This window comes from Hipposideros armiger, unplaced genomic scaffold (genome assembly GCF_001890085.2).
Source record: "Hipposideros armiger isolate ML-2016 unplaced genomic scaffold, ASM189008v1 scaffold_250, whole genome shotgun sequence".
NCBI lineage: Eukaryota > Metazoa > Chordata > Mammalia > Chiroptera > Hipposideridae > Hipposideros > Hipposideros armiger.
In genome coordinates this window covers 106,170-127,408 of record NW_017731600.1, presented here as the reverse complement: position 1 = coordinate 127,408, position 21,239 = coordinate 106,170, and the positions used below count along the sequence as shown (strand labels likewise).

Sequence of the window (21,239 nt, the reverse complement as noted above, 5' to 3'; positions counted from 1 at the left end):
TGCCTCAGGAGGAGTTTTTAAAAATGCATGATGAGAATACATGGCCCTTCAATACAGTGATAATAAATAAATAAATAAAACCCAGAAGCAAAAAAGCCCAGATTCTGTAGTCAAGATATGACCAAGAAAAAAAAGATGCATAAAATGGAAAGCTAGTGAGACTCTAGTTCTTATATATGTTTCCTCCTCTGAAATCTTCAGGCCTTTTCCTTGATCAAATTAGACACCTAGATACTGATGTAGAAATAATAAACTTATCTTTCCTATTTCTTTGCTTTGTTAATTCTTTATTATGATAAATGGTAGATTTTTAAATATAAATGGTAGGTTTTGAGCTGTTAGTCTAGCTAGTTTTTCGCATTGGGAAATCTGGAGCTTCTGAAATCTGTTTACTATTTTTCTCTTAATGTGAAAATATTACTAGTCGTGAAAATGCTCAGTATTTCTGATGTCAAGACTAATATGGGATAATGTATATAAAGTGTTTTGAAAAGTCATAATTTATGACATTAAAATAATAGTGTGGGTGTCAGTGACATTGTTAGCGATGATAAAAGCATTACTAGGTATTTGCATGTTAAATGTCACACATTCCTAGATGTTAAACAGAAAGAAAAATAATCATTTTTTTTCTATTGGAAAAGAAAAACTGAGATTTTCCCTGGCCATGGTCTATGAACATGGGCTATTATCTTTATAATAGTCTGTCAGTCCATATTTATTGAGATCCACTGCATGTAGAATTCATTTCTAGCTGTTTTGGAGAATTCTAAAAAAAATTAGTAATGAAGTCTTTGCAGAGAAGAAATTTATTTTCTAATGGGAAAGAGAACAACTTCATGTACCATGTGAAAGCATATGTGTGTGCATGCCTCATTGTACATTTTTTACCTATACATCCACTTTTTTAGTGATTTAGTAAGGGGATGGTAAACTATGGACCAAGGTCCAAATCCAGCCAGTGGCCTGGGTTTATATGGCCCTTGAACTAATAATGGGGTTTTTGTTTCATTTTTAAAGGGTTATAAAAAATAGAAACAAAGAAGAATATGCAACACAGACAGTATGTGTCCCACAAAGCCTAAAATATTTATTATCTGGCCCTTTAGAGAGAAAAAAAAATTGGTTGGTCCTTGATTTAGAGCAATCTATAATCTATGCAGCTATGAAGTGTTTCTAAATTAGAGAGACCAGAATTGTCTGGGTTTGGTATACAAGTGAGTGCAGAATAATCTCTAACCACACTGGACAAAGCTTGCATAAAGATACCACCCATTTGTACTGCACTGGCCTTCAAAGCCCTTCCTGAATGAAAGGCAAACACATATACTGAAGTCATACTTATTACCACGGGAAGTTTTATGTGTTGATTCTCCCCATGCAGGTGTGTAAACCTCTTTCACCTCTGATAGCACACACTATTCAAGTCGAATGAGTAAATCTAGGTCTTCACTCTCTCTTCCCTATCACCAAGCTGGTGTTCAACATTTTAGCATTCTTTTTATAAAATATGCCTGCAACGACCTTAGGGTGCTCACTCAGTGACAACTTAAATTTCTACCCTCAATTCCATGGCTAATTGTGACATCACTGCTGATTGAAGTTGCCATTGGATGTGACAGAAAAGACCTATTTTCCCCCAACATTTCTTTGGTTTGTGTACCAGAAAGCTGCCTTTTGATTCAAAGCTGCAGCTGGAATTTGCAGTGCATGACTCAACTGTTTGGTTTATGTTCTCTCCAATGCCTTTGCCAGGAAGTGTCATTTCATTTCTGCTCCAAAAGCATTCTTTATGGGAGTCTCTACAAGCACTTTATTTTTTTTTTGAGCAGTCAGAACACACAGACTTATTAAGTTCATCTTATATGAGCAGGGTTCGTGGCACCCTAAAACAATTACAATAGTAACATCAAAGATCATGGATCACAGATTGCCATAACAAATATAATAATAATGAAAGTTTGAAATATTGTGAAAATTACCAGAATGTGACACAGAGACATGAAGTTAGCAAATGCTGTTGGAAAAATGGTGCCAATAAGACAGGATTGCCACAAACCTTCAATTAGTAAAAAACTTGGTATCTGTGAGGCACAGTAACGTGAAGCATGTGAGGCATGCTTATATCTACAAGCCAATGAATTCCTGAGGCTACCAGAAACTAGGAGAGAGGCACAGAGCAGTTCCTTCCCTAGTGTCTTCAGAAGGAGCATGGCCTTTCTGACAACTTGATTTTGGACTTCTGGTCTCCAGAACTGTGAGACAATGAGTTTCTGTTGTTTGAAGTCATCCAGTGTGTGGTACTTTGATATGGCAGCCCTAATGCTATGGTCTGAATGTTTGTGTTCCCCGCCCCCAAATTCGTATGTTGAAACCCTAATGACCAATGTGATGGTACCAGTAGATGGGTGGGGCCTTCGGGAGGTGCTTAAGTAATGAGGGTAGAGCCCTCATGAATGGGATGAGTGCCCTTATAAAAGAGGACCATGAGACCTATAGCCCTTTCCTCCATATAAGAACACAGTGAAAAGGTGCCAGCTATGAACCTGGAAGTGAGCCCTCATCAGAAGGCAACCATGCTGGTGCCTTGATCTTGGACTTTCCAGCCTCCAGAACCACAAGCAATAAATTTCTATTGTTTATAAGCCTCCCAGTGTGTGGTGTTTTGTTATAGAAGCCTGAACAAATTAAGACACGTAGGAAACAAATATAGGCCCCTTCCAGTGATGATAATCTATGCTGTTGGTAAGACACAACTGCACAGCCTATGTTAAAAATGGCATCATGGTTTAATCCCTAAAAGCCAAGACAATCAACATGAGGTGTCTATTCCTATAGGAACTAGCTGTGTTTCCTACTGTAGTCAGAAAGATTTCTTTAGATACAACAAAGCTAGCTTTGTAATTCATCATGCATGCACACACGTCCACACACACATGCATGTATGCACCCATATATTTATTCCTTCCTTTGGTGTTCTGGCATTTCCAAGTTTGCAGTAAAAGTTTCAATATGATTTTTCTTTTCCAGTCTGCAGTGGAGCAGATATCACCTTAAAGAGCAAATTTAAATTTCAGGAAAACCAGACACTTATTCTAAGGAGACACAAAGAATTGCTGACACTCTCACAGCAGGTGTTTCTGTGTTAAAAAGTTTAGAAGGTGGAAACAGGGGTCCTTGAGCTGTATTCAGAAGACAGGAAGGCAGTGTTAGCAGGCTTCAGCCTATGGGGGGTGGGGGTGGGGCTCAACAGTAGGTAAGCAGAGCAGGTCTGGAGACCACGGCTTTTTTTGAAGGAAGGAGAGCCTTATGCAGAGTGATGTGGAATTCACCAGAAGTTCTTTTATGTCAAAATTATTTCAGGATCCAGCTATATATATTAGCTTGTTGCCTCTGAGTATACGGTTTTCTCTCAACACTTTTTGAATATTACATGAAACAAAAACTTTCCTTCCTTCAATTTTATCAAGTTGGCTATTTATCATAACAGAACAAAGAGGAGGGGTAGGTTTTTTAAATCGATGTTGAGATTGGCAGTCATGACAATTCCCCCAGCTGTAATAGCAGACATACTAACAGTCATGGTTACATCAATCGTGGTTGCAATGGCACTCCCATGAAGGAATGCAGGTACTCCTTGCAGGTAAGGACCTCCTTGAAACAAGCAAACTATCCTTTTCTCAACATCATTAAAGAACATCACATATTCAAAACCCAGACCATCCTCATGGCTTCTGGTGAAGAGCTGGACCTGTGACATTTGTTCTTCTTTTATAAGCTTTGAGTCTGTAGGGAAATAAGCTGTGCAGTCCCTGGTTCCCCACTGGGCGCGGGGGTGCGGAGAGGGGGGCGGACCTCCCCTCCCGGCAAGAGTGCGCAAGCGCATGGTGCAGCTCCTCAGCCTGGCTCGGAGGGCATGCAGGAATCCAGGCAACAGTCCAAGGCAACTGCCCACTCTTTACCAGCACTTTTAAAAATTCCCTGCATCTCACTAGCACCCTACCCCCAGCACCTCTCAGATCTGCTATTCAATATGAACTTGGACTCTGGTTTATCGTGTGTGTGTGTGTGTGTGTGTGTGTGTGTGTGTGTGTGTGTGTGTTCATACGTTCTCATAAAGGATGCTCCATTTCCAGTCTCTGAGCACAATTTTAGGGGATGCCAACCTTATGTGCTGGAATGGTTATCTGGGAAGTCCCATTTGGGGTGTCCCATGCATGACTCTTGGAGCCGTGATTAGAATATATGTTCTTTGATTTTTATTCTAGTCTAGTTGACCAAGCAATCAAATGTAGGCATAAACTACATATGATACATCTTTTTACACTCTCTGTGCCTCACTTTCTTCATATGTCAAATGGGGACAATAATAGAACCTAGCTTTATTATATAGGTGTATTGGGAGAAATAAATGGGATAATTCACGTAAATGTTTAGCTCAATGCTTGGCACAGAATAAGCACTTCATAAATGTTAATGCCATTATTATCACCATCATTTTCTCTTTATTTTGACAGAGCATTCCTTAGAGTATTTGTTTAGTCATTCCTCAGGTATTTGGTGACTACCATTTCTCAGGCACTGTCTTAAACACTGGATTATCAAAGCCACTCCTTGAGTCTTCTCGGAAAGTATAACAGGTTTGTATTGAACACAGATACGATCAGGTGCCTGATAGATACCGGAATCAGTGGTTTGGAGGACATGCCGAGGTCAGTGAGCTGCTTTAAGTCTAAGTAGTTGTTTTTCTCTCCAATAGCAAACCCATAGATTGGCTGCAATTGCATACATTCACATGTCAGTAATCTCTGCCCAGTCAGGCTGCTTTTTCCACTGTCTTAGCATACCACATGTGTTCTACTTTGGACTCTCTATATGTGCCACTCTCTTTCCATGACCACAGAATCACCACATCAGCCTGCCACAGATACAGGGATATGCAATCCAGACATGCAGGGGCAAGCTCATCTCACTCGCTGACACCAGAAGTGGCCTCAGGAATCCCTCAGTGTTCCAGAGAACCATGGCTTCTGACCTATCAAGAAAATATATTTAGGCTGAGAAGTCACTGAATAGGCAGCCACTATGGATTTCCTTTGGCATAGACCCTCCCAGGGAGCAGATCTGTACATATGATTCTGCAAAGCAGAATCTTTTGGTAAATTCTGTGGCTTCAGTTGGTGGCTGTAATCCTATGAGTACCTTGGATTCTCAAACAAGGCATAAGGCATGGAGACAGAGGTAATTGAGGAGACACTCGACATGTTCTCATACATGTAGTAGCCTCCTTAGGAGAACCTCCACAACTGCTCCCTGATGACCTTCATCATAGTGATAATAGCTTATTTAAATTCCTTGTCTAGTGGAGAGGCTGGCAGCCATGTTCCCGCCACATAGAGAAACCTGAGAAGGTGATGCCAACCCAAAGATACCCAGAGACCTTTTTTTTTCTGAATTTGGAACAAGAGACAGACAGGGGGACTTCTGGGAGTGAGGAGTCCCTGCTTCTGGGATGAGGTTCCAGGGGATGCCCTGATGCCTGCAGTTCTTCCATTCTGTGGGCCCCCATATTTGTACCCTGAATCCCTATTTTGACATAAGCTACTTCCAGTTACAAATTTGTAATTTGCAACTTTGAGTTCTGTCTAAAATCCTCTCTCATCTTTTTTTCTCTTTGCAAATCCCCACAGGGACTGAATTCTTTATTTTACAAAACAGATTGTAAACTCTAAAATGACAATTTCCTTTTTAAATTAATTAATTAATCAATTATTGAAAAGAAAAAAATATCCCTTCATCAGGCATTTGGCCACCTCCTCCCTTGGCCAGCAACTCTATTCTTCACATTCATGGGGAGACCTGCAGCCCAAACCCTGGCACCCTCTAAGACCTCCAGATGGGATTTGGCTGACAAGCCTATTGTTTCCTCATGGTCCAAGTATTAGGGAAGAAGCACTCATGGTAAACCTGAGTGTTAGACAAAGAGGCTCTGAATCTGAGGCTGCTAGAGAGATACTAGGAGAGTGTGATGCAGTTTAAAGAAATTAAAGGTGGCAAATTCAGCTGGAAGAAGGACCTGTACCCTTTTCAGAAGGATGACCACCCTTCTGAAGATGACTTAGTGGATTGGAGATTGTCTCCAGGGAAACCTTGGGAAGTGCGTGCTGGAGGTAGCAGGGACATGTGAGGGAAGAAGCATGGATCACTGAGTCATCCCCTTCTGGGAGCACTTAAATTGAGCAGGAACAAACTGGCTCCACAGGAAATTGTTGACATTTTAAGACATTGCCAGTTCTAATTGATTTCTCCTAAATTCTTAGAAAACCAGGTCTCTTCATTACTACTGTCGGTGACAGTCTTTATCACTCGGTCCTGCCTGTTTGTACTAACCAAAGACAAAGGAGAGACGGGGTCTTTGGGGGAGAAAAATGACCCCTATGACCTTGGTAAGCAGGATAAGCCTTCCATGTTACAGAAGGAAACTTTGAATCAGGAGAATGAGTCTCACTCAGGGATGTGGTCACGTAAGCCCTCTACTGCAGCATGCCTCACATTTATGCCCTGACATGCTTGTGAGCAGAAGCATTTTGACATGGGACTGATTTGACCCAAGTTTGTTGTAAAGCCAGGTGGGACCCACTGTGACCAGAGCTCGTTGGCTGGTCTCCTCTGGCAGCAATCAACCCATTCCACTCCTCCAAATGCACTGTACAACTGATGTCATTTTCTATTTGTGTAGTGAACAGAGCAAAATTAGAGTACTGTTTTACGGAAACTAGCTGGCCTCCCCTTCCTCCAGTCCCACCAATTTTCTGTCATCATCATCATCAGGCAGTTGTTTGGGTTAGAATCAGAACATTCTACAAGATTCTGTGTGGTCAGTACTGCAGTCAAAGAGCCAGAGCTGCAGCGCCCTTTGGAGCCATGGCGGGCCTGTTGGCTGGAATAAAATGTATTTCCAGCTGGTCGTGGACAGACTGTGTGCTGTTTTGTTGCTGTTTTCCAAATATTTGCATCAAGCTCCACATGGTTTTAGGTTTTCCTGGGAGCTTCTGGTATTTGCTGCTCTAATTGTTGTTGTGATATGGAGAAGATACACTTAAGGAAGAAAAAAGAGGAATCCAAAAGATTTTCTGCTCAGGTTGAAGAATATTACAAATTCACTTAGAAGATTAGACTGCTTACACAAGCCTATGAAGTCTGCATGTTACCTCCAGAAGAAGCCAGCTCTCTGAAGTTAGAAACTCTGTGTTTAGCAGTGCTTTATAAAAATATGAACAGGTTCAACTCTTTGCTTGAGGACTTTCTCAAAAAAGAACATTAAAGTGAGCTCCCTGAATTTTTATGTCATAGGGTGATGATGGCTTGCCTTTAAGTTCAGCTGAGGTTACTCAAAGGATCATCAAAGTCCCTCCAATTCCAAGTTGCTGAGACTGAAAACATCTTAAAAGTATCTCAGACAAATGTAAACCAAATGGAGAAAGAAATGCTGTATGGTTTGGTCAGAATTACTCATCTTCAGGAAAACCTAAAACCACTTTCCCAAGAAGCTGCAAAACTGACTAAAAGAGCTGGGGGAATGAGCGAACAGTAACAAACATGCATGAAAATTCAAATATATGAATGAGTCAGATTTTATATAATAAAGAGATCCAATTAAAACCTCTGCTAAGTACAGCATCTGGTCTTAGGGCGTCTGTATTGATTGCCATTTCACCTGAGTATGGGGGGAGGGTCACCTTTTCTGTTTCTTCATATATAGTATCAGAGGCAATATAAATAAGGGATTTACAGACTCAGGATTCTGTTAAGTTCCTTCAAAGAGTATTGATTTTTTTATTTTAGTAGGCTATGAACTTGGCTGGACTAGAACTCCAAACTCTGTCTCACCCATAGTGAGCAGCAGCTGAAATCTTGGTTCAGTTATTTTTGCCTTAGCAGGGTTGCTTGAACTTCATCTTGTACATGCATAGTTCAGGGTCCAACCGGAGATTTGGGCAGAGTTTGTATGCAGAATTTGGAGTTCCCTTTATTGCATTTCTCATTTCTGATATTTCCCACATTCCTTCCAGTTGCTGTGTTCACCTAACCTCTGTTCTCTTTTTTCAAGCTAGTATAACTGCATGTAAGGTTGTAGCCACCTTACATGGGACTGGCTATGACTTGTCCTCAGCCAAGAGCTGTAAAAGGGGAAAATTACCCCATTCCATTTCCTACTTCCAAGTGTAGACTCCCCTTTAATATTTGACTTTACTCTCCACTGATTTCAGAGTTTCTAGGTTTTTTGTTTGGTGGGAAGGTTAGTCCCATAGAAACTACTCCTCCATTACTAGAATGAGACACCTCCACACACAAGTGCTTCTAAGGCAGTGACAGTCTCCCATGATGTATGGATTTATATAGTGGTCTTCTACAGAGTAAAGATACTTGTGAATTAAACTCCCTCTTCCCCAACAATAAAAGATCGGCATAAGTCCTAAATGTATAAAGCAAGAAAAAATTGGTGCTTTCTTTGAACTCCAGGTATACTCATGTGGAGAATGACGTGCAATCCGAAGAAAGAAAGAAAGAAAGAAAGAAAGAAAGAAAGAAAGAAAGAAAGAAAGAAAGAAAGAAAGAAAGAAAGAAAGAAAGAAAGAAATCCCTTGAATTCACAGTACTTTTACTAATTCTTAGTAGATGACTGTTTTAAAGATCACTGTTTTGTCAGAGCCACTGATTATCTAGAATGAATGAGACCTATCAACAGACAGTAATGGACAAAGAAAAAGTGGCATTCCCAAGGAGGGCTTTTAAAAATTCAAAGCTCGTTTCCCCATAATTAGTCCACCTACAGCCACCAAGGGAAATTTTGCATAAACTTTCCTCTTCTTCCCACCTATAATTCTGCCTATTGTAACATTTTTGCCTCTTTCATGCCTTCCCTTGAGGCCACTGTAACTGGATTTCTTTTATGGAAACATTTTAGAAGAGAGGGTTGCGGGGAGGGGAGATAGAGTTAGAGAGATAGAAGGGAATACTCTGTTATTGACTGGGGTGTATGTGTGTGTGTTTGATCTTGGGAAAGAGATTAGAGACTTGATAAAATCTTTGTTGGGGGAGTCAATAGTGGGGGAGGAACCTATGCGTGACTTGCTAGATGCTAATGCTGCCTGAATAATGGAATATGATCACAAAGTCCTTCTGTTTGTCTCCAAATCATGACTTACATGTACCTAAATATATTCGTGAAGGTAAGCCAGTAGACTTTCCTTCACAAATATTAAGGGAATATGTAATTTCATTTGCTTTCTATAACTTTGACTTCAGTCTTCTTTCCTACATGATGATTTTCTGCACTTGTAGCTGGAGGTAGTTCTTAATTACAGACGCATTGACTGCATTCCAACCCTCTCTCAACCTGAGTGATACAACAAAAACAGGCTAATCAAGCAATGAAATCTCCTTGGAAGGGTGAGGTGTTATTCAAGGGAAATATCTTATCAAAGCCAGGGTTGGTTGAATCTACTGCCTGATGACTAGTTTTATGTAAGTCAAAGTAGATTCTGAAAAAACTGATCTTTACTGTTTAAAAAGTGTTTTTGTTTTGTTTTGTTGGTAGAAAAAATCCTTTGCTTATCTCAAATAAAGTAAGCTGCTTCTTCTAATTAATTAATACTTATTTGTGTGTTTCATCTCTTTTTGTGTCCAAGAGATAGACTGTTTCTAAATAATAACTATATAACTTTCTCAGTTGCTCGTCAAAGGCAGCTGTATCTAGCAGAGGGTTTTGTACATAATCTCTTTCAATAAACGTTAATAATTATGGTGAGAGATTTGTCTATACTTTTTAGAGGCATCGAGGCAAAAATTAAATTATCTACAATATATAGTAATACATCAGTGGTCCAATTTGGCAATTAGAGGTATTGAAAATCATACCAAATTGCTTTTTCAAAGGCTATGGTTTTTTTCCCACTGCTGTGTTTCAAGTCAGTAATTTTTAAGTCCCTCATACTTGAACTTCTACATATATGAGAAATTACCATATTCTTAATCCATTTTAGATATAAAAATGACAAACTTGAAAATTATTAGGTTAAAAAATAACTTATGAGCTATCTTTTAGGTGGTAACTTCTATAAATCCAAGAAATTAAAAGAATTTTTTGTCTGAAAAAAAGGTGGGAAACTTCTTATTTTCACTTTCAGGGAATCACAGGAAATCATAAAATTCCTCTATAGGATGTCAATGTCAATTAAGGATACTACATTAAATAGAGTCAGAACTAGTGTGTTTTGCAAAAATTCACCTTTTAGAGACATTTGGTAGAAACTGAAAAATCAAAGCCACTTTTCTTTTTCTACTTCACTAAAATGGTTAAGTCAGGTTTATCTTGGTAAACAATTTAAAAGTATGAAATTATGTATCCACCTGAAATAAAAGCAATGAAGAAAGAAAGGAACAACTTTTTCTCAGTATGACATTTTAAAACCACACTATGGATATAGAATGACTTGTTAATAATAAAAGGCTTGATTATTTGTAATGAAATCTATACTTATTTGTGTTAATTAATACATCTGCCTCACTATGAGTTGATTCCCCATAAACCATCAATAAAATGGGGGGGTTATCACTTTGTGAGGGGTGTAAATGTCTTAACTATTATGTTGCTTTGTACACCTGAAACTAATTTAAAAATGCATCCTCCAAAAATAGAATATTTTTAAACAGATGTATGTCTAACTGAAAAAGTCTAAAGACAGAAATAAGAATAAAAATAAACTGTTTTTTAAAAATCTTATATTTTTATACTGGTTTAAGAATTTTAAAAATGTTTCAAATATATTAATTTGTGTGGGGTTTCATAATTATTCTCTGCAATATAAGAAGCAGATATATTCTTCCAGATAAAAATCTGAACTTTAGAAAAGGGACTCATTTAAGGTCTAAATGCACATAGAAGAGATGGGATTAAAACTTGGAATTCATGTTTCAGTTTTCAGTGCTCTTCTATTGAAATACTTACCCATTGCTTTAGATTTATTTATGTATGTGTGTGCCCATTGCAGAGAACTCCTTGACAGCAGGGATCTTCTGTGTGAATTCCCATTGCTTAGCACACCTCCTAGCTCATAAAGGGCATTCACTTTATGCTCACTGAATTAGATTGGGATGAACTAAACTGATGAGCTGAGGCTTATAAGAGGAAAGAAAACACTGGTTTTACATATTATAAAATTGTACTCCCATCATAGTACTTATTAACTCAAATTTGCACTAGTTGGGAAAAGTCCATTGTAAATAGTCACATGGCCCTTCGTTGTACAGTCCACCCTGCTATACCCAACATCTGCAGACCAAGAATTCACTGTACTTGCATATTGCAGATTATTGGCAATGGATACTTTCTGGCTTCCCCCCTTATCCTTCATTATCTCCCCTTTGATGGACTGCATGTCCAATTTATAACCCTATCAGAAAATCTTTTCCTTACTTACATACTATAACTCATCTCCTCATTAGTGAAAAACACCAATCTATTCTTTTTCAAGCACACAGGATAACGCATTGCATCTAAGTGAGACTCATTACTCTTCCTTGTAAAATGGCCCCCCAAAGCCACTGTAACTTCAGTCACTGACATGTCTTAGGATGGTTGAAATTAAGACCTTTTTTGTATCCCTACATTTACACCACAGCTTCTCTAACGTGGTGGCCTCAGGGGAGTGAAACCTAAACAGATTCATTCCCTAAGGGGGAAACTGCATCTTAAAGACCAAATCACAGTTCTGGCTACTCAAATAGTTGAGTCACAGCACAGTGTCAGATATTGAAAAATACAAAAGGATGCTGTGGAAAGTTTTTTGCCTTCGAGGAGATAAGGGTTTTGAAGGGCACCAGTTCCTGCTCATGATTATCTTTCCAGCTCTAAATTGGGCATATTCCAGGCTACTCACAATGCTTGCTCTAATAACTCATCACAAAATACTCCTTTCTTCTTGACCTCCTTTTGACTCACCCAATCTCATTTGGGTCTCTTTGGCTCCCTATTTCACAATACTATATTTTTAGTACACTGAGCTTATATTGTCCTTTAATTTATATATACATACATATAATTTCTGTTTTCTCCTTCGCTGTGTTTAGGGAAGGAACACAATTATGTTCCTATCGTATCTTCCATTGCACTGGTATAGTGTCCTCCACTAAGTTACCCACTCAATTGTAGTTGTTGATCAATGGAATAAATGACTGGGCTATGCACTGTTTGCATCTAGTAAAGTTCCTGGCACACAGTAGATTCACAATAAATATTTTGATGAAAATCCGTCTACCTGTTAAATGAATGGACTCACTGGTCACTTTTCACTACTTTATTATCAATTTAATCATTCAGCCAACAGAGAGCTTTACATATGCAAATAATGAGGAAGCAGTTAATTTAGTTACTATAAATAAATATGACTTGGAATTGGATTGTGGTAATTAGGATATATTACCTCATAAAAATATATGTATATATACATGAACACATTGCCATAGACACAGTTTGAAGGCTGTTACAAGAGCTATATCTTTGTATAGCAATTCCTCATTTTTAGCGTAAATAAGGTTATATAAATTTGTCCTAAAAATTAAACACTACCCAACCATTTTTCTGTGTCTCTTTTATTGATTAATTGTCGTATTGATTCATTGCTTGCTACATTTAAAACAAAAAGCAAAAAAGGGGACCAGGTTTTAGAAAATGCCACGTAGGGAGCAATCTTCTACAACAAGCAAATGTTTAATGCCTGTTACATTGTTTTCTATTGCTAAAATCTCAAATATGTAGAGTGGTAGATTTCATAATTACATTTATATTGAAGCCTTATTTCGACATCATGGTATATTTATACAATGGAAAAACTGTATAGCAAGGGGAATGAACTATCTACAACTACTCTCAATATCATGGATGAATCTCGCAGACCTGATGTGAAAGAAGACAGACAGAAGAGTACATATTCTATGATTATTTTAATGTAAAATACTAAAATTGGCAAAACTAATAGGTACTATTAGAAGTAATGGTATTGGTTTCCTTGAAGGGGAAGGATTTCTGATAGAAAGGAAGCAGGCGAGTGACCACTGTAGTGCTGATCATACACTGTTGCTTGATCTGTCTGCTGCTTTCACAGTGGTGCTCAGTTTGTGAAAAATCATAGAAATGTACAATTAAAATATATTTGCATACCTACAGTTTTATTTTATTTTCATAAAACATTTAAAAATTAGGCTCATATTTACCTCCTAGGGTTAACACGAGTGCCGAGTCCAATGGCATTTATGAAAGTGCTCAGTAGACACTACATTCAATAATCAATAAACATTGCTTCCTAATATGTTGAATATTTATACCCCCAAATATCTTACAAATAATGTCTTTGCATAATTTGTATCATCTCTATTTCAATACACAGTATAGTGAGGCAATGTACCTAATATCTTTCAGAACATATGTGCTCTTTCTTCTCCTACTATCCTGCAGACATTCACAAACAACAAATAGTACCCACATAGAACTGCTTTGTGAGGTTGCTATCCATGAGCTCTTCCTTGCTGAAAATGTGTGCACACATAGCAATTGTATAATAGTAACCATCGTACACTAATAATGAGTGAATAGCAGCAGAATGGAGTTCATAACAGAACAAACACAAACTACAATCATAGCAAAAGACCCTTATAATTTTTCAAATGGCAGGAAAAATATTGCTTGAAATTGTGATTTGGCAGTCCATCTCAAAGAAAATAATATGAAATGACTTCCTGCATCATCAATTTACTGAGCAGGGCCCAAAGGATATAAACATTGTGCTGAGGAGTTCTTTCTAGCTCTCGGACCAAACAGAATGTGTTGAGTGAGAACTGATATAATCCCTAGGTTCTTTCGCTGTGCATTTCTTGCAAATTGCCTTAAATTAAAGACTGGATATTTTTTAAAGAATAGAATCAAGCATGACTACTTTTATTTGTCAAGTTTTTGTCTAATTGCAGTCAGTTGTTTATTCTGGTTTGCTCACTAATGGTAGCCAACATCTCTCTTATTACATATCATTTATTGCCCAATCTAATTATCATACTGAAGTTAAAGAATGGTCATTGAGGGACTGAATTTTACAATGAAAGCATTATAACCTGGAACTAGGCATCCCTAGTAATTATTATCATGCAAATCTATTGTATGCTTGGACCTCCATGTCTTCATAAGAAATTCCTTTGGCAAAAGTATTTTATGGTTCCTAAAATTGTTTTGCATTTACTTTTTTATCAATAGAAATAACTATATTAAGGTTTGAAGATCAATGTTGAACTTGCTTTCTAAAATCTTAAATAATCAACTTTTCCCTAGTGAAAGCAAAAACAGAAACCCTTAGAGGCCTACTGTAATTGATTTTTCTTAGAACTGCAAAAATGTTTATGAAGCAGCAAGAGAAACAAAGAGAAAAAATCTAAAGCAATTAGATGTGACATTTCAAATGATGGACTTGTTAGAAGAGGGAAAAGGGGGTCAAGTATATGGTAATGGAAGGAGAACTGACTCTGGGTGATGAACACACAATGTGATATATAGATGATATATTATAGAATTGTACACCTGAAACCTATATAATTTTACTAACCAATGTCACCCCAATAAAGTTAATAAAATTTTTAAGTAAATAAATAAATAAGATGGACTAGTTTATCTGGAGACAAAATGCCAACTGCAAAATCCTTCTTAACTTTATGACAGCACTTCCCCAAAACCAATAAGACAAACCCCCACATTTATAAAATGGAAAATAATCCTACTGAATTAAACACAGGAATGAAAAAAATTGCTGATTTTGATGAAGTAAATAGGACTCTAATGTATTGGTACTGGTTTTTATGATCCTCACACACTAGCCTTGCTAATCTATATTTACATGACATACTTATAACCCATGGTTCATTTTATTAAACAATGTTAGCAGCCAGTGAAGGCACACAACAGCAGGCATGTGTCCCCTCTAAAAACTAATATTTGTTTTGAGATGAATTTGAGTCTCATTTTTGAGATGAGTGATGATGTGGTTGGCCTACTTATTCAAGGTTGTCCTAATGAATATCAGGTAGATACATCAAGATCACTTTTTCCTAAAAAGGGGAGGTGTTATAGATAACATAACTAAAGTCATATCATTTCAAGAAGTTATGAACCTCAGAAATAATTATTCCTCCAGAAAGACATACATATGGCCAACAGGTATATGAAAATATGCTCAACCATCAGGGAAATGCAAATCAAGATGACAATGAGATATTAAAAAAATAAAATAAAACAAGAAATAACCAGTGCTGGCAAAGATATGGAGAAATTGGAACCCTTGTACACTATTGGTGAGATTGTAAAATGGTGTAACTGCTATGTAAAACAATATGGAATTCCTCAAAAAATTAAAAATAGATCTAAGGAATCAAATCAATTATCTCAAAGAGAGTTCTGCATTCCCATGTTCATTGCAGCACTATTCCCAATAGTCAAGATATGGAAACAATTTAAATGTACATCAATGGATGAATGGATAAAGAAAAATTATGCATACAATGGAACATTATTAAGCCTTTAAAAAGAAGGAAATACTACCATTGTAACAATGTGAATGAACTCAGAGGACATTATGCTAAGCAAAATAAGTGAACACAGAAAGACAAATACTGCATGATCTCAATTACATGTAGAATCTAAAACAGTCAAATTCATAGGAGCAGAGAGTAGAATGGTTTTTGCTAGGGGTTTTGGGGAGGGGGAAATGGGGTGATGTTGGTCAATGGGTATAAGCTTCCAGATTTTTTCCATTACTAAAAGTTACAAAACCATGCTTATAAGGGTAGTATAAAACAAATTTAATCCTGGAGAAAAAACTCAATTCTCAATGCATAGGTAGTTTCCCAATCCATCCATCCACCCATTTATCTTTGTATCCTTTGTTTATCTATTCAACAACTCATTCATTTATTCACCAAATGTTTAATGAAATTTCACCATGTCAAGCACTACACAATTAAGTACCTTTTAAAAAGTTGGCTTTGGAAGGGAAGAAACACATGATAACAATCGAAAAACCCTGTTTGAAAGCTGTAAACAAATGAAGAGCTTGGAACTTCTTGTCAAGCTAATTGTCTTCAACCATCTTCCACAGGCTTTGCTAAGTAGGTGCATTGCTTCACCCTTATTATGGAGTGATTACCAATGTCATTAATATCAATAGTTTCATTGAAGAAGATAGAAGTGGAATGTTTTTATTTTACATTTCTCTTTAAACGCATAAGCAATGTATTTAAAGAATACAATGTACAACTTGCTATGATGTTTTCCATAATAACCTGTCGGTCGAGTGCATGATAACACACCTGAGATGAGAGTATACGAGTTCTCCCTGAAGCACTGAAAATTCTAGAAGCAACAGAAGAAATTTATTGAAAAATATCACTCAGTGAATGACCACTTGGGAGTCTGTGGCAGCAGCAACAACAGGGGTTGTGATAAACCTGGGCAACGTCATATACAGTTGACCCTTGAACAACATGGGTTTGAATTGTGCGGGTCTACTTATATGCATTTTTTTCAATAAGTATACTCCCCCCTTCCTATCTGTGGGTTTTGCATCTGTGGATTTAACCAACCATGGATTGAAAACAGTATTTTCAAATTCCCACCCGCAGTTTTCCAACCACAGATCAAAGTAATATCTGCAATCCACCATTGGTTGAATCTGCAGATGTGAAAGGCCGACTATAATTAAGTTTTGTGGGAGTCAAAAGTTATTTGCATATTTTGACTATGGGGGAAGTGTTGGTGCCTATTACCCCCGTGTTGTTCAAGGGTCAACTATTACAAAAACTTTCTTGCACCAGGGAGGATAATATGACAGCCCACTCACTGCAGGTAAAAGGTGTGCATGCTGATTAAGTACCTTAATTGCAGAGTATTTTATGCAAGCCTCACTTCACCATTGGATTCTGCAGGGGGAAAATGTGTGTAAATAACCAGAAGACACTTTTTTTGTAAGATCAAGATCTTAATTTTTTTCCCTCCTCCTTGGTGCTACAGGTAACAATTCTAGCTTTCTAGTGAGTCCTCCAATTCAAATTTAATTCCTTAAATCCACATAGCAAAAAATCCTCTAACAGATGGTCTAAGAATTGGCTGATTATTATCCTAGTTTATATGACACTGACCATCCTTTGAAAAGCAGACATTACTCTTCTCCTTGCTATGTGTGTTATGCTCAGGACTTAATCTTCATTAAGACTTCGACCTGATGGCTTCAGGAGGGTTGCAGCATCCAGACTTGCTAGAGGGGTTCACATTCAGCCTAGGGGAGTACAGAATGCTCATATTTATTCTTCCTCATTGTCTCATGTTCATGTGTCCTTTTAATAAACATTCACACAGTGAGTGACAAAGCTGTAAACCTTCTATCCAGATGGCTTACCCCTCCTTGAAGGAATATTTGCAAAGGTCCCTGGCCAACTGACAAGTGTATTCCTTCCTAACATACTTGTTTGCCGCCATAGAGCAATGGGAGGTACCTAATTTGGGCAATATAAATTTGTCAATTTGTGTATAATTGTTGGCTTATTGGGCCAGGGGTATTTTCACTTTTATGACTAAAATCACTTTTATAATCTTGTTGGTGAGTTTTCTGGTACCAAAATGTTAGCCCAAACTGCTTCCATATTCATCAGTCATTATTCTCAGCTGGAAATTTCTTGTGCTTGTTCATATGCAACATGAACAAGAAACAACTGAACCAATGGATAAGCAACTCCTGCACTGACGATTTAATTTATATTGAAAAAAGGTCAGATCTGATCAAGATGGTGGAGTAGGTAAATGCTGTGATTACCTCCTCTCATGACCGTATCAAAATTACAACTCAACTACAGGACAACCAACATTGAGAATTGCCTGAATTCTTGCTGAACTGAAGTCCTACAAATAAGGACATACAGAAGTAGAAACCTCAAGACTGGTAGGAGGGGCAGAGAAATGGAATGGACTTTGCAGCCATTAACAATCTTGGCTGCAAAGGTTCCCCCCAGAGGAACAAGGGGTCCCAGTCCCACACCAGCTTCCCCAGCCCAGGGTTCCAGGGCTGGGGAGCGAAGTTCCCACAACTTCTGGCTTTGAAAACCAGCAGAAATTGTGACTGAGTGAGACGGAGGGCTACCTCAGTTTCAGGCACTCCTGTTAAAGGGCCTGGATGCAGACTTACTTGCTGATGGACTTACTCCCTCTGAGCTCCTGTGCTGGGGCAGCAGCTTGAAAGGTGCCAGGGACACACAGAGAGGAACTGAGTTGTTTAGCTGCAGGGCGTGGGCTGGAAGGGCAGCTTTCTCCTGGAGGGAGGATCTGGCGGAAGCCATTGTTTCTTTGTTGAGCCCTCCCCCATCCCAACGTGCAGACATAGGTGGCTGCCGTATCTGAGTCTCCATCGAACTGGTTATTACTGTTTGTTAGCCCTGATTCCCTGAGACCCTGCTCCACCCAACTCCCAGGCCTACCCAAGCTGCTTCTAGTGGCTTTTCTGTATAAACGGCTTGTCTTGACTCATGCTGCAGACTGTCCCAAAATCTCTCAATAGTTCACAAAACCCAAACAAGCAGCATCTGGCTTCAGTGTATCCGTACCTCTGGCTGAGAAGCCTCAAGCCTGGCACTAGTGACAGCTGGTGTTGGTTTGCAAATTGGCCTCTTGAGGCACCTCCAAGCCCACAGCAAGTGGAAGCCATCTGCAGATTGTTTTGTGGCTCATGCCTGGTGGCCCTGGGCAGGGCACTGGCTGAAGCTGAACTTGGCTTGTGGTGGAGTCTCTCCCAGGAGGCCCCAGGGCTAGAACACCCAGTGGCCAGCTTTGGACCCAGCCAGACCATCAGCTGGCAGCCTCTGGGGTCAACACATACAAAGGGCACACTGGGCAGGCATCAGAGCACTTCTAATGAATCCTGCTCTGTATGGTCAGCCCCTGCACCATAACTCCTCCCCTGTAGTTATGGCCAGTCCTCACAACCAATCAGCCCAAGATTCAATCCTTCACATTGATGTGGAAACAGCAACCAAGGCCCAACTACAACAGGAAGACTCACACAACCCACAGGAGGAACACATCTGGAGCACCCAGTTCAGGTGACCAGAGAGACTGCACCACTGGGCCCCAAATGACAACTATTACAGAAGGCCACTCTACTAAGATTGGGAGACATAGCAGCCCTACCTAATACATAGAAACAAACACAGGGAGACAGCCAAAATGGGGAGACAAAGAAAAATGTCCCAAATGAAATAACAGAACCTTTGTTTTTTCTGTCCAGAAAATGAACTAAGTGAAATAGAGACAAGCAATTTGCCAGATGCAGAGTTCAAAACATTTGTTATCAGGATGCTCAGTGATCTGAGGGAGAACTTCAACAAAAAGATAGGAAACATAAAAATGGAGATAGATAACATAAAAAAGAACTAGTCAGAAATAAAGAATACAATAACTGAAATGAAGAATTAATTAAAGGGAATCAACAGGAGATTACATAAAGCAGAGGATCAAATCAGCAATTTAGAAGATAAGGTAGCAAAAGACACCCAAACAGAAGCACAGGAAGAAAATAGAATTCAAAAAAATGAGGCGAGTTTAAGGGGCCTCTCGGACAACATCAAGCGTACCAACATTTGCATCATAAAGGTACCAGAAGAATTGAGAGAGCAAGGAATTGAAAACCTATTTGAAGAAATAATGACTGAAAACTTCCCTAACCTGGTGAAAGAATATATATTCAAGTCCAAAAAGCACAGAAAGTCCCAAAAAAGATAAACCCAAAGAAGTCCATACAAAGACACATCATAATTAAAATGGCAAAGGTTACAGACAAAGAAAGAATCTTATAAACAGCAAGAGAAAAGCAGTTAGTTACCTACACGGGAGCTCCCATATGATTGTCAGCTTATTTCTCAACAGAAACTTTGCAGGCCAGAAGTGATTGGCACAAAATATTCAAAGTGGTGAAAATCAAGGACCGACAACCAAGATTACCCTCCCAGTAAAGCTATCATTTAGAATTGAAGGACACATATAAAGTGCTTCCCAGACACATACACACACACACAAAGCTAAAGGAGTTCATCAACACCAAATCAGAATTACAAGAAATCTTAGAGGGACTTCTTTAAGAGGAACAACAACAGCAACAAAGATAAAAAATATGAATAATAAAATGGGAATAACTAGGGCCAGCCGAGTGGCTTGTTGGTTAAGAGTTGGCTTGGGAGTGTAAGCTCTGAGCAGCAGGTCCACCAGTTCGGATCCCACATGGGCCAGTGATGCTGTGTCCTCTAAAGCTAAGATAGTGAACAACAGCTTAACCTGGAGCTGGGCTTCTGTGAGTCACCGGCGATGGCATAGGCTGCAGTGGGCTGCTCTAAGCTACAGTGAGTGGCCATAAGCCAGCGTGAGCAGCCGGCAGCTGGCATGAGCTGCTGTAAGCAGTCATCCAATAGCTGGCAACTGACTGCCTCACCCGGGAAGAGCACAATGATCACAATACCAACTTGGGCTAGTGAAGCAACATCCTCCACAACTAGACTGAAAAACAAAAAGACAGCAACTTATCTGTTCCCATATCCCGATTCCCCAAAGCTGTTCCCTTTCCCAATTCCCCAATAAAATCTTTTTTAAAAAGTAAAATGAGAATAACTATACATCTTCCAACAATTACTTTCAATGTAAATAAATAAAATGTTCCAATGGAATGATAGTGTGGCTGAATGAATAAGAAAACAAGACTCTTACATATGCTGCCTACAAGAGACTCACTTCAGATCAAAAGACACACACACACACAGACTGAGAGTATAATGGAAAAAGGTATTTCATGAAAATGGAAACAAACAAACAAAAAGCTAGAGTAACAATACTTATACCAGACGAAATAGACTTTAAAACAAAGGCTATAACAAGAGACAAAGAAAGATCCAGTAATCCCATTTCTGGGTATTTACCCGAAGAAACCCAAAACACTCCTTCGAGTGGACATGTGCATCCATATATTCATTGCAGCATTGTTTACAATGGCCAAGATGAGGAGGCAGCCTGGGTGTCCGTCAATAGATGAATGGATAAAGAGGAGGTGATATATATATATATATATATATATATATATATATATATATATATATATATATATATATAT

The 21,239-nt window shown here is 38.6% G+C and overlaps 2 pseudogenes; one reads left to right on the top strand and one right to left on the bottom strand.

The window, feature by feature from the left end:
• Positions 1-3,224: 3,224 nt before the first annotated feature.
• LOC109389929 (acyl-coenzyme A thioesterase THEM4-like) lies at positions 3,225-3,886 on the bottom strand (annotated as a pseudogene).
• Positions 3,887-6,028: 2,142 nt separating this feature from the next.
• The window catches only part of LOC109389928 (histone RNA hairpin-binding protein pseudogene), an 85,976-nt pseudogene continuing 70,765 nt past the window's right edge, over positions 6,029-21,239 (top strand).